At 45.4% G+C, this 10,774-nt stretch overlaps 1 pseudogene; it reads left to right on the top strand.

The window, feature by feature from the left end:
• Positions 1-3,895: 3,895 nt before the first annotated feature.
• Positions 3,896-9,792, top strand: LOC145914467 (uncharacterized; annotated as a pseudogene).
• The last annotated feature ends 982 nt before the right edge of the window (positions 9,793-10,774 follow it).

Below are 10,774 nucleotides of genomic sequence, written 5' to 3'. Positions count from 1 at the left end.
ATGACTTTTCGATAAAAAACATTTTTTTTCCGTACAAGTTTTATTATACATTGGAAAACACCGGTACTCCAGTATTGCTTTTGCGGTTGCACAACGTATGTAACTGTGCGATTTCAGCACTTGTCCACTTTGCAGTATATGACTTTTGGATAAAAAATGTTTTTTTTCAGTACAAGTTTTATTACACATTGGAAAACACCGGTACTCCAGTATTGCTTTTGCGGTTGCACAACGTATGTAACTGTGCGATTTCAGCACTTGTCCATTTTGCAGTATATGACTTTTCGATAAAAAGTTGTTTTTTTATTACAAGTTTTATAATACATTGGAAAACACCGGTACTCCAGTATCGCTTTTGCGGTTGCACAACGTATGTAACTGTGCGATTTCAGCACTTGTCCATTTTGCATTCTATGACTTTTCGATAAAAAATATTTTTTTTCAGTACAAGTTTTATTGTACATTGGAAAACACCGGTACTCCAGTATTGCTTTTGCGGTTGCACAACGTATGTAACTGTGCGATTACAGCACTTGTCCATTTTGCATTATATGACTTTTGGATAACAAATATTTTTTTGCCGTCCAAGTTTTATTATACAGTGGAAAACACCGGTACTCCAGTATTGCTTTTGCGGTTGCACAACGTATGTAACTGTGCGATTTCAGCACTTGTCCATTTTGCAGTGTATGACTTTTCGACAAAAAATTTTTTTTTGGAACAAGTTTTGTTATACATTGGAAAACACCGGTACTCCAGTATTGCTTTTGCGGTTGCACAACGTATGTAACTGTGCGATTACAGCACTTGTCCATTTTGCATTAAATGACTTTTCGACAAAAAATATTTTTTTTCTGCACAAGTTTTATTATACAGTGGAAAACACCGGTACTCCAATATCGCTTTTGCGGTTGCACAACGTATGTAACTGTGCGATTTCAGCACTTGTCCATTTTGCAGTATATGACTTTTCGATAAAAAACATTTTTTTTCCGTACAAGTTTTATTATACATTGGAAAACACCGGTACTCCAGTATTGCTTTTGCGGTTGCACAACGTATATAACTGTGCGATTACAGCACTTGTCCATTTTGCATTAAATGACTTTTCGATAAAAAACATTTTTTTTCAGTACAAGTTTTATTATACATTGGAAAACATCAAGTGTAACTTTAACATACCTTTGCTATCGAATCTAACAATATTCGTTCACATAAGATATACTTTAAGGTCACAAAACTTGTAAATTTTATGCGATCATGTTTCAGGCAGATAGTGGTGTAGTCGCTTGATATAGGCGAACATTTGAAACCTTTCCGGGCCATAAAATTTTTTTAAATTTTGCACAGGGCTTTCCTGGAGCCTGCTGATGAACGTTGTATAAGTTAAAATACCAACTCATTTCAAATTTCCCAGCGAAATGGATTTAACCGCAGGTCACCGACTGTGACGAAGTAGAGGTCGTTGCCCGTTTATACCTTGGCGACAAGGTCTCTTGTATAGGCGAACATTTGAAACCTTTCCGGGACATAGGATTTTTTTTGAATTTTGCACAGGGCTTTCCTGGAGCCTGCTGATGAACGTTGTATAAGTTAAAATACCAACTCATTTCAAATTTCCCAGCGAAATGGATTTAACCGCAGGTCAACGACTGTGACGAAATAGAGGTCATTGCCCGCTTATACCTTGGCGACAAGGTCTCTTGTATAGGCGAACATTTGAAACCTGTCCGGGACATAGCATTTTTTTTAAATTTTGCACAGGGTTTGCCTGGGGCCTGCTGATGACCATGGTATAAGTTAAAATACCAACTCATTTTGAATTTCCCAGCGAAATGGATTTAACCGCAGGTCAACGACTGTGACGAAATAGAGGTCATTGCCCGCTTATACCTTGGCGACAAGGTCTCTTGTATAGGCGAACATTTGAAACCTGTCCGGGACATAGGATTTTTTTAAATTTTGCGCAGGGCTTGTCTGGAGCCTGCTGATGAACGTGGTATAAGTTAAAATACCAACTCATTTCAAATTTCCCAGCGAAATGGATTTAACCGCAGGTCAACGACTGTGACGACATAGAGCCCATTTCCCGCGTACAGTTTGGCGACAAGGTCTCTTGTATAGGCGAACATTTGAAACCTTTCCGGGACATAAGATTTTTTTTTAAATTTTGCACAGGGTTTGCCTGAGGCCTGCTGATGAACGTGGTATAAGTTAAAATACCAACTCATTTTAAATTTCCCAGCGAAATGAACTTAACTGCAGGTCACCGCCTGTGACGACAAGAGGTCATTGCCCGCTTATACCTTGGCGACAAGGTCTCTTGTATAGGCGTCTGCTAAGGCAGTTCGTACTGCAGGCAAAGTCGACAGTGAATCTGCAAAGGGTGCGTCTGTTAAGGCAGTTCATGGAACAGGAAAGTTGTTTTGATTTGTGTTCGATGTCCTCAAGCGAGGTATTTGTACTATCTTCAGTTTTTTGATGTTCTATCTGTTTTTTATGCAATACTGCCTGTGTTCGGTTGGGTTTGGGTACATTTGTTGTTTCGCCTTAAGCAGCTTTGGTTTTGTTTCCGGAATCCGGCGATTAACTCGAAATCGGAAAAACAGTCGAAATAGTGGCATTCCCGGTTCGTTTTTTTTAACGCCGCTGCAGTTGTCTTGTCGCCTGGTCCTCACCGGTGGTTCACGGTGTAAAACTTGCAATGAAAAAATTTGACACAATTTGTAAGTACTTGCGTTTACATCGATTGAAAAAGTTTACCACGAAAAGTCGTTTGAACTTTCATCGTTCCAACGATCTTTGGCCCGGAATGCAAGTTAACAGGCGATTTAAAAAGTTGCTCAATTTTTGTGAAGTCCATAAATTACAAAACACATTGATTCAACGTCTTGCTCTTTTTCCACATAGCCCAGGTTACCAAAAGCAAAGTTTGTTTTACGCCGCATTACCATCTTTAGTGGAGTGCCTACAAGAACACCCCCACGAGTTAAAACTACCATACAAGGCCGTAAAAGCAGTTTTGAAACATTGCAAACTTCCAGTAAATGAAAAAAACAGGATGAAAGTAAAAAAGTTTTGGCTAGAAGATAAATCATTTCGCAAAACGGCACAGTCGTATTTCAAACAACGTAATTGTTGCGAACCATCACCGAAGTTGTCCACACAGCCCAAAACGCCTTTCGGTAAGGCTTTATTTTGTATTTGTAACGCGCCCTATGATGGCTGTTACATCGCCACTGTTTTATGTGATGTATTGATAATTGACGTCAGCACAATGTACCGTTGTTACGTCACAAATACCGTTGTTCCCGTAGAACCCCAGTGCCTGCCTGTACTGTTGTTAACTGAGTTTTGTCCTGGTTAGTTTTCTGCTGTATGAAACTAATATTATGTTCTATTTGAATAAGATAAATTAAGGCAATTTAAGTGCAAGTTGAATCTGCTAACGTTGTTTCCTGCTGTGTTATTGATTGGGAAGAAGCCGATGTTTTTGTGACTGGTTCCAAAATAGTTCGGTAAGAAATTGTGCATTTAATTTCAATGTTTTTGGTCGCTAATTCAACGCGTGTTGTGTAGAAACCGCAGCGTCTTTGAATAAAGTTGAACCGTTCCTTTTGAAGAAGAAGCGTGTGCGTTAAGAACCATTGAGGAAAACTCGTCTGTTGCACTGTCCGGGCGCAACCAGTCACGCCCGTCTGACTGCCAAGGGCAGCGCAACATCGTTTCGAACTATCTGGATTTATTCTCAGCCCGTTTCGAACTATCTGGATTTATTCTCAGCCCGTTTCGAATTATTGGATTTATTCTCAGCCCGTTTTGAATTATTGGATTTATTCTCAGTCCGTTTCGAACCATTTGGATTTATTACCATTGGGATTTATTACCATTCGAAATGTGTGATCCTGCTTCACCGTCTTCGTCTTCCACATTCGAGGACCCGGCGGTTTTGCTGGTATCCAGCTGCGCGCACGCATGGCAACAATCTTGCCTGCATATTGAAGAGTTAATGCTGAAAATTGACAACGCTGTTCTTGTTAAGGAATACCTGCCACAGATGGAGAAAAAGTGTTTTTCCGACCTGATTAATGCCTATGCGCCGCTTGCTGAAAACAGCGAAGAATGGCTCTAGCAAGACAGGATTGCCAGCGCGCAAAACGTGAACTCGATTCTCGTGTGGCGGAGTGGTTTGCCAAGGCCAAGAAGTCATCTGGGCGTCGGAAGACTATATCAAGCCGATCGTCAAGTTCACATGTTGACGTACATAGCTCTGTTTCCTCCACCTCCTCGATTACCCGTCAAAGAATAGCCGCTCGTGTTAAACTTCAATTGGCTCGGGTGTCACAGCGTCAAGTCAATGAAGATTCTGAACTTGCAAGGCGTCAAGCAGAACTTGATGCTGACCTTGCAAGGCGTCGAGCAGAACTTGATGCTGACCTTGCAAGGCGTAAAGCAGAACTTGATGCTGAACGAAGAAAAAAACAGGTCGACGATGAGGTTGAGATAGCCGAGGCTGAAGTACGTGCGTGGGAGGAAGAATCCATTGCTGGAGATCCCCTGCTGTGTGACCCAAGACACCCTCCCGTGACAAGTTCCTCTGTCGGGGGGCTTCGACCTGAGTTAAATATTGCGCCGGTAAATGCGTACCAACCTGCTGTCCCTGTCGTGCCACGGTCACACCCAACTTGCGTGGATACGAAGCCGTTTTTCCCGCAATCTGTCAGCGCACCCGTTGCTAAGTCATATCAAGGTCCTGATCCCTTTCCGTCGAACATACAGGATGTTGTCTCTCCGTCGCGTAGATACGTCCCAGAAGAGGACTTCATACAACAGCGAATCGTTTTGCCTCAGCCCGCGGTCAGAAAGTTTGATGGTGATCCGTTGAACTACTGGTCATTTGTTCGTGCTATTGAGTCCCATGTTCATAGCCGAACGAAGTCCCAAGATTCACGGCTAGTTTGTTTGTTGCAATTCTGCGAAGACTTCATTGCTGCTAAACTTGAGATCTACAGCAAGGATAAGATCTCAGGATACTCGAAAGCCCGTTCCCGACTTGAATACGATTACGGACAACCCCATATTATTGCCAACGCATGTGAACGTCGGCTCAAACAATTTCCGCCAGTCAAGCAAGGTCGACCAAAAGACCTGATGGAATTTTCTGACCTTTTAGAAAAGTGTCGCAGCTCACTCGAAGACATTGAGGAGTACGCGAGCTTGAACTCCTTGGATACGTTAAGACAGCTAATTCGAAAACTGCCGTTCCGGCTTCAAGAGAAGTGGATCGAACGTTCCGTTCAAGTGCTCGACGAGACTGGATCCCAAGCTGGATATCTTGCCTTTACAAACTTTGTCGTGGAGCGATCGCGTATCGCCAATTCGTTGTTCGGTGTCGAAGCAGTCTACGAAAGCGTGCGCGAAAACCCCGTCCCTGTTTCGGTAAAGAAGGGTTCTCGTGCTGCTGCGTACAACGTTTCGTCGTCAGGATCCAGTCAGCCGCGAAGTCAAACCCTACCTACTCCCGTTTCTTGTGCGTGCTGTAACAAGCCTCACGACTTGCCCAAGTGCCCGAAATTCGACGGAATGTCTCCCCAGGAAAGACGCGAGTTTGTTGTCACAAATGGCTTGTGTTTTAAATGTCTTTGTTCAGGTCATCGTTGCGGGAAATGCACGATTCGCAAGCCATGCTCGGTGGAGGGTTGCACTGGCACTTTTCACCACACAAAGTTGCATGGCGCCTTTCAGAAGAGGCGACCCGGCAAGATTACTGAGAACCCTGCCCCGAAGCCACCGCCGGTAGAACAATCGGCAACGATAATGAAAGCTACAACGGACAACTGCGGAGTCTACCTCAACGTCGTTCCCGTAAAGGTCAGACACAACGACATCGAGGTAAATACGTACGCGTTTCTTGATCAAGGTTCTACGTCTACGTTTTGCGAACAAGGTCTGATTGATAAACTTGGTCTGCAATCCAAGGATCGAAAGATTTGTCTGAGCACTCTGACAGATCAATCGCGAGTGTACCTAGGCTCCACTGTGTCCTTCACCGTCATGCCGCTTGATGACGGAGAGCCGTTGTTGTTGCCGGAAGTGCTATCCATCGACAAAATTCCCGTGTCGCCGAATAGGATCCCTGATGCGAAGAAGCTTGCCGAGTTCGATCACCTCAAGGAGTTGCCCCTGCGTCGTTTGGAAGGGGGAACTGTGACGATACTGATCGGAGCCGATAACCCCGCAGCCTTCCACGTACAGTGTACACGTTCTGGACCGCAGGGGACCCCTTGTGCTGTAAAGACATCTCTTGGCTGGTCACTCTTTGGTCCCGCACTTGGTTCGTCTGCAAGGAGCCAAGCACATGTCCGTTTTCTAAAGGTTGCACAAGTCATGTTCCAACGGGAGATAGAGTGTTTGTGGAAGAGCGACTTTGGCGACGGGACATCAGTATTCGACATGCCCACATCCAGGGAAGATCGAATTGTTTATGACATGATGAAGGCATCGGTGAAGCATCAAGATGGACATTTTGAGCTCCCATTACCTTGGAGACCTGGAATCGAAAAGTTGCCACCCAGTCAACAGATGGCGGAAAAGCGGCTGGTCGGTTTGAAAAAGCGATTGTCCAACAACGATGTTCTGCGAAAGGGATACGTAGACACGGTGCAAACGTACATATCCAAAGGATACGCTGAAGAAATTCCCGACAACAAGGTCGTGACAGACAATCGCATCTGGCACTTGCCGCACCACCCAGTATTTAACGCACACAAGCCTGACAAACTTCGTGTGGTCTTTGATTGTGCTGCCCGAAGCAGAAGCGTCTCACTGAACGACGCACTGATGCAAGGTCCTGATTTTGTAAACAGTTTGGTTGGCGTGCTAACCCGTTTTCGCTGTCAGCCAGTTGCCTTGATTGCCGACATCGAGGCAATGTTCCACCAGGTTCGGGTGGAACCCCGTGATCGCGATGCACTTCGATTTCTCTGGTGGCCCGGTGGAGATCTGACCTGTACACCGACGCCTCACCGGATGAAAGTGCACTTATTTGGTGCAACGTCCTCTCCGAGTTGCGCCACCTTCTGTCTGAGGCAGACCGCAGATTTATTCGGTAAAAACTTTGATCCACAGGTTGAATCCGTTTTGCGGCGCAATTTTTATGTGGACGACTGCCTCGCATCCGTCAAGGATATAGAAACTGCTATCGCTGTTCGTCTTCGTTTGAAAGACCTGCTAGCCAGAGGAGGATTTCGCTTGACAAAGTGGCTTTCTAACGAACAGCGCGTTTTGGAGTCGGTTCCCGAAAACGATCGAGCAAAGGTTGTGAAATCGCGTTGCCTTGATAATGCTACGCAACAGAGAATCCTTGGTGTTCATTGGTCTGTTGCGGAGGATGCATTTCGGTTCAAAGTCAAACTACCGAGCAGGCCGCACACGCGTAGAGGAATCCTTTCAGCTGTCAGTTCACTTTACGACCCTCTGGGTTTGCATTTCGGTTCAAAGTCAAACTACCGAGCAAGGGCCAAGTTATTGCTGCATGACTTGTGCAGAATGGAACTGAATTGGGATGACGGCATTCCGGAATTGATATCCGATAACTGGAAGAGGTGGCTTGCTGAGTTGCCTCACTTAAGCAATGTTGTCGTTCCACGTTGCTTCAGGTCTTCGGAACTGAAACCTCCATTGAAGTATCAACTGCATCATTTCGCTGACGCATCTAAGTATGCGTATGGCGCCGTGTCATATCTTCGCATCGAAGACGATCACAGGACAGTGATGTGTTCTTTTCTGATTGGAAAATCCCGACTTGCCCCGTTGAACACGAAGACGATCCCTCGACTGGAGCTCACCGCTGCTGTGCTCGCTGCGAGGTTGGATCGCCTCATGAGAAAGGAACTAGACTTGCCCATTGAAAGTTCAGTTTTCTGGAGTGATTCCACTGCTGTTCTGTTAAGCATTCGAAATGCAACCAAACGGTTTCCAGTTTTTGTCGCCAATCGCCTGGCAGAGATTGAGCGACTGACCGACATTACGAATTGGAAACACGTTCCTACAAAATTAAATCCCGCAGATGATGCCTCAAGAGGTCTACCCGCTGATGCCCTTGTCAATTCGAGTCGCTGGTTAAAAGGTCCAATGTTTCTCCTGGAGCCAGAAACCAACTGGCCGTCGCAACCGCCAAATGCTGCCGATGTTCCTGAGGAATTTAATCCGATGGGGAAGGCTGCAGCCTCCTGTACTGTTAACGTACATCAGCCGAAGCACCCCATGGATCGAATCATTGAACGTTACTCGTGCCTACATCGATTAAAGAAAGCCGTGGCCTGGTGGATGAGATTTAAGATGTTTTTGATACATCGAAGGAAATTATCAGTTGTCCCGTCAACTGACATTGGCTTGTCTGAGTTGAAGATCGCCGAGTTGGAACTTGTCAAGTACGAGCAGCAGAAAAGTTTTGCTTTACTTCTCTCTGCATTAAGTGGAAATTCTCGACTAAAAAAGACTGACTGCAGTCGTTCCGTGTACAAGTTAAACCCTGTTCTGGTTGATCAAGTGCTCCGTGTTGGTGGACGTTTAGACAAAGCGCCGATAAGTTTCAACGCGAAACATCCTGCAATCATGCCCCATTCTTCGCATTTGACTGACCTATTAATCCTGGCCCATCATAAAAGAGTTGGACACTCCGGGATCGGACACACCTGGACTTCAGTTCGACAAGACTACTGGATCATCAAGGGCGGTGTTGCCGTACGGCGCGTGCTTGGAAAATGTCTGTCTTGTCGACGCCGCAATGCTCAACCGAGTCGGCAGATGATGGCCGATCTGCCGTCGGCTCGCTTGGGAATCGCTGACCCTCCGTTCTCCAATGTCGGAATTGACTATTTCGGTCCTTTTCTGGTGAAGCAGGGTCGCAGCGAAGTGAAACGTTACGGTTGCATATTCACCTGCCTTACAATCCGTGCCGTTCATCTGGAGGTTGCCCACAGTCTGTCTACTGATTCGTTTATAGCTGCCCTTCGTCGTTTCATTGGGAGACGCGGAGCACCAAAGCATATCTTCAGCGACAATGGCACAAATTTTGTTGGTGCCGAGAAAATACTGAGAGAGTCGTTGCAAGCATGGAACCAGCTTCAAATCTCTGAATTTCTGCTTCAGAAACAGACGTCGTGGTCATTCAACCCTCCTGCTGCAAGCCACATGGGTGGCGTTTGGGAACGTATGATTCGTTCTGTTCGTCGGATCATGTCCTCGCTTGCTGGTTCCCAGGTGATGTCTGATGAAGTCTTGGAGACCTTGTTTGTGGAAGCTGAATCCATAATCAACTCAAGACCCCTTGTCCCGGTGACATTTGATCATAGGGACGAAGAACCGCTGACCCCGAATCATCTCCTGCTGATGAGAGGATCGCCCAACCTGCCTCCGACGATTGCAGAGAAAAAGGATTGCTATACAAGACGGCGTTGGCGTCAGGTGCAGTTTCTCGCTGACCATTTCTGGAAGAGGTTCATGAGAGAATACCTGCCGGTTATCACTGCTCGTCCCAAGTGGCATGATTCTCATCGCAACTTTAAGAAAAATGATGTCGTCCTACTTGTGTGCGAATCTGAGTGCCGTTCAAAATGGGCGATCGGTCGAATCATTGAGACGTACCCCGATGAAAATGGAAAGGTTCGCATTGTGCTCGTTCGGACGAGCAGCGGTGTCTTTCGGCGCCCTATCACAAAACTGTGTCGCATCGTTGATTCTGATGAGACCTCCTCAACCTTTCCGAGCGATGTCAGCTCGGTTTGCTAGATGAACTCCGGGTAACTGCTCGGTTTTCTGAAGATACCTTTGGACACTGATTTCTCGCCGCGATACGCACGATATTGGCGATGTGTTTGTAAAAATGTTTCATGTCATTCCCACATTTTGGGGGGGAGTGTTACATCGCCACTGTTTTATGTGATGTATTGATAATTGACGTCAGCACAATGTACCGTTGTTACGTCACAAATACCGTTGTTCCCGTAGAACCCCAGTGCCTGCCTGTACTGTTGTTGACTGAGTTTTGTCCTGGTTAGTTTTCTGCTGTATGAAACTAATATTATGTTCTATTTGAATAAGATAAATTAAGGCAATTTAAGTGCAAGTTGAATCTGCTAACGTTGTTTCCTGCTGTGTTATTGATTGGGAAGAAGCCGATGTTTTTGTGACTGGTTCCAAAATAGTTCGGTAAGAAATTGTGCATTTAATTTCAATGTTTTTGGTCGCTAATTCAACGCGTGTTGTGTAGAAACCGCAGCGTCTTTGAATAAAGTTGAACCGTTCCTTTTGAAGAAGAAGCGTGTGCGTCAAGAACCATTGAGGAAAACTCGTCTGTTGCACTGTCCGGGCGCAACCAGTCACGCCCGTCTGACTGCCAAGGGCAGCGCAACAATGGCACTTTAATGGTTGAATGTGAATCTTGCCAGCAATGGTTTCATCCCAGATGTGTATTTGAGGAAACGGCCGTCGCTGTAGGTTTAACAGAAAATCAATGGACATGGTCGCATTTGGTTTGTCCTGGATTTGATTTGTGCTCGAAATCTTGTTTTGTATAACATAGGCCGTAAAAATCCGATGATTTTGCTGTTGGTGGTGATAAAACTGTGACAAATAATAGAGAGCAAAGAGTGATTGACACCGATGAAGGGACGTTTTCATCATCGTTTTCTGGAGTAGATTTTCAGTCGCATGTAACAAGTTCACCTGTCGCACTTTTACCTGCTTTTACTACACCCTTGACAGCTGTAGA

The sequence above is a fragment of the Ascidia mentula genome, chromosome 9, assembly GCF_947561715.1.
Source record: "Ascidia mentula chromosome 9, kaAscMent1.1, whole genome shotgun sequence".
In the NCBI taxonomy this organism is placed as follows: domain Eukaryota; kingdom Metazoa; phylum Chordata; class Ascidiacea; order Phlebobranchia; family Ascidiidae; genus Ascidia; species Ascidia mentula.
Note: the sequence above shows the minus strand (reverse complement) of the source record. Positions and strands in the feature narration are given on the sequence as shown.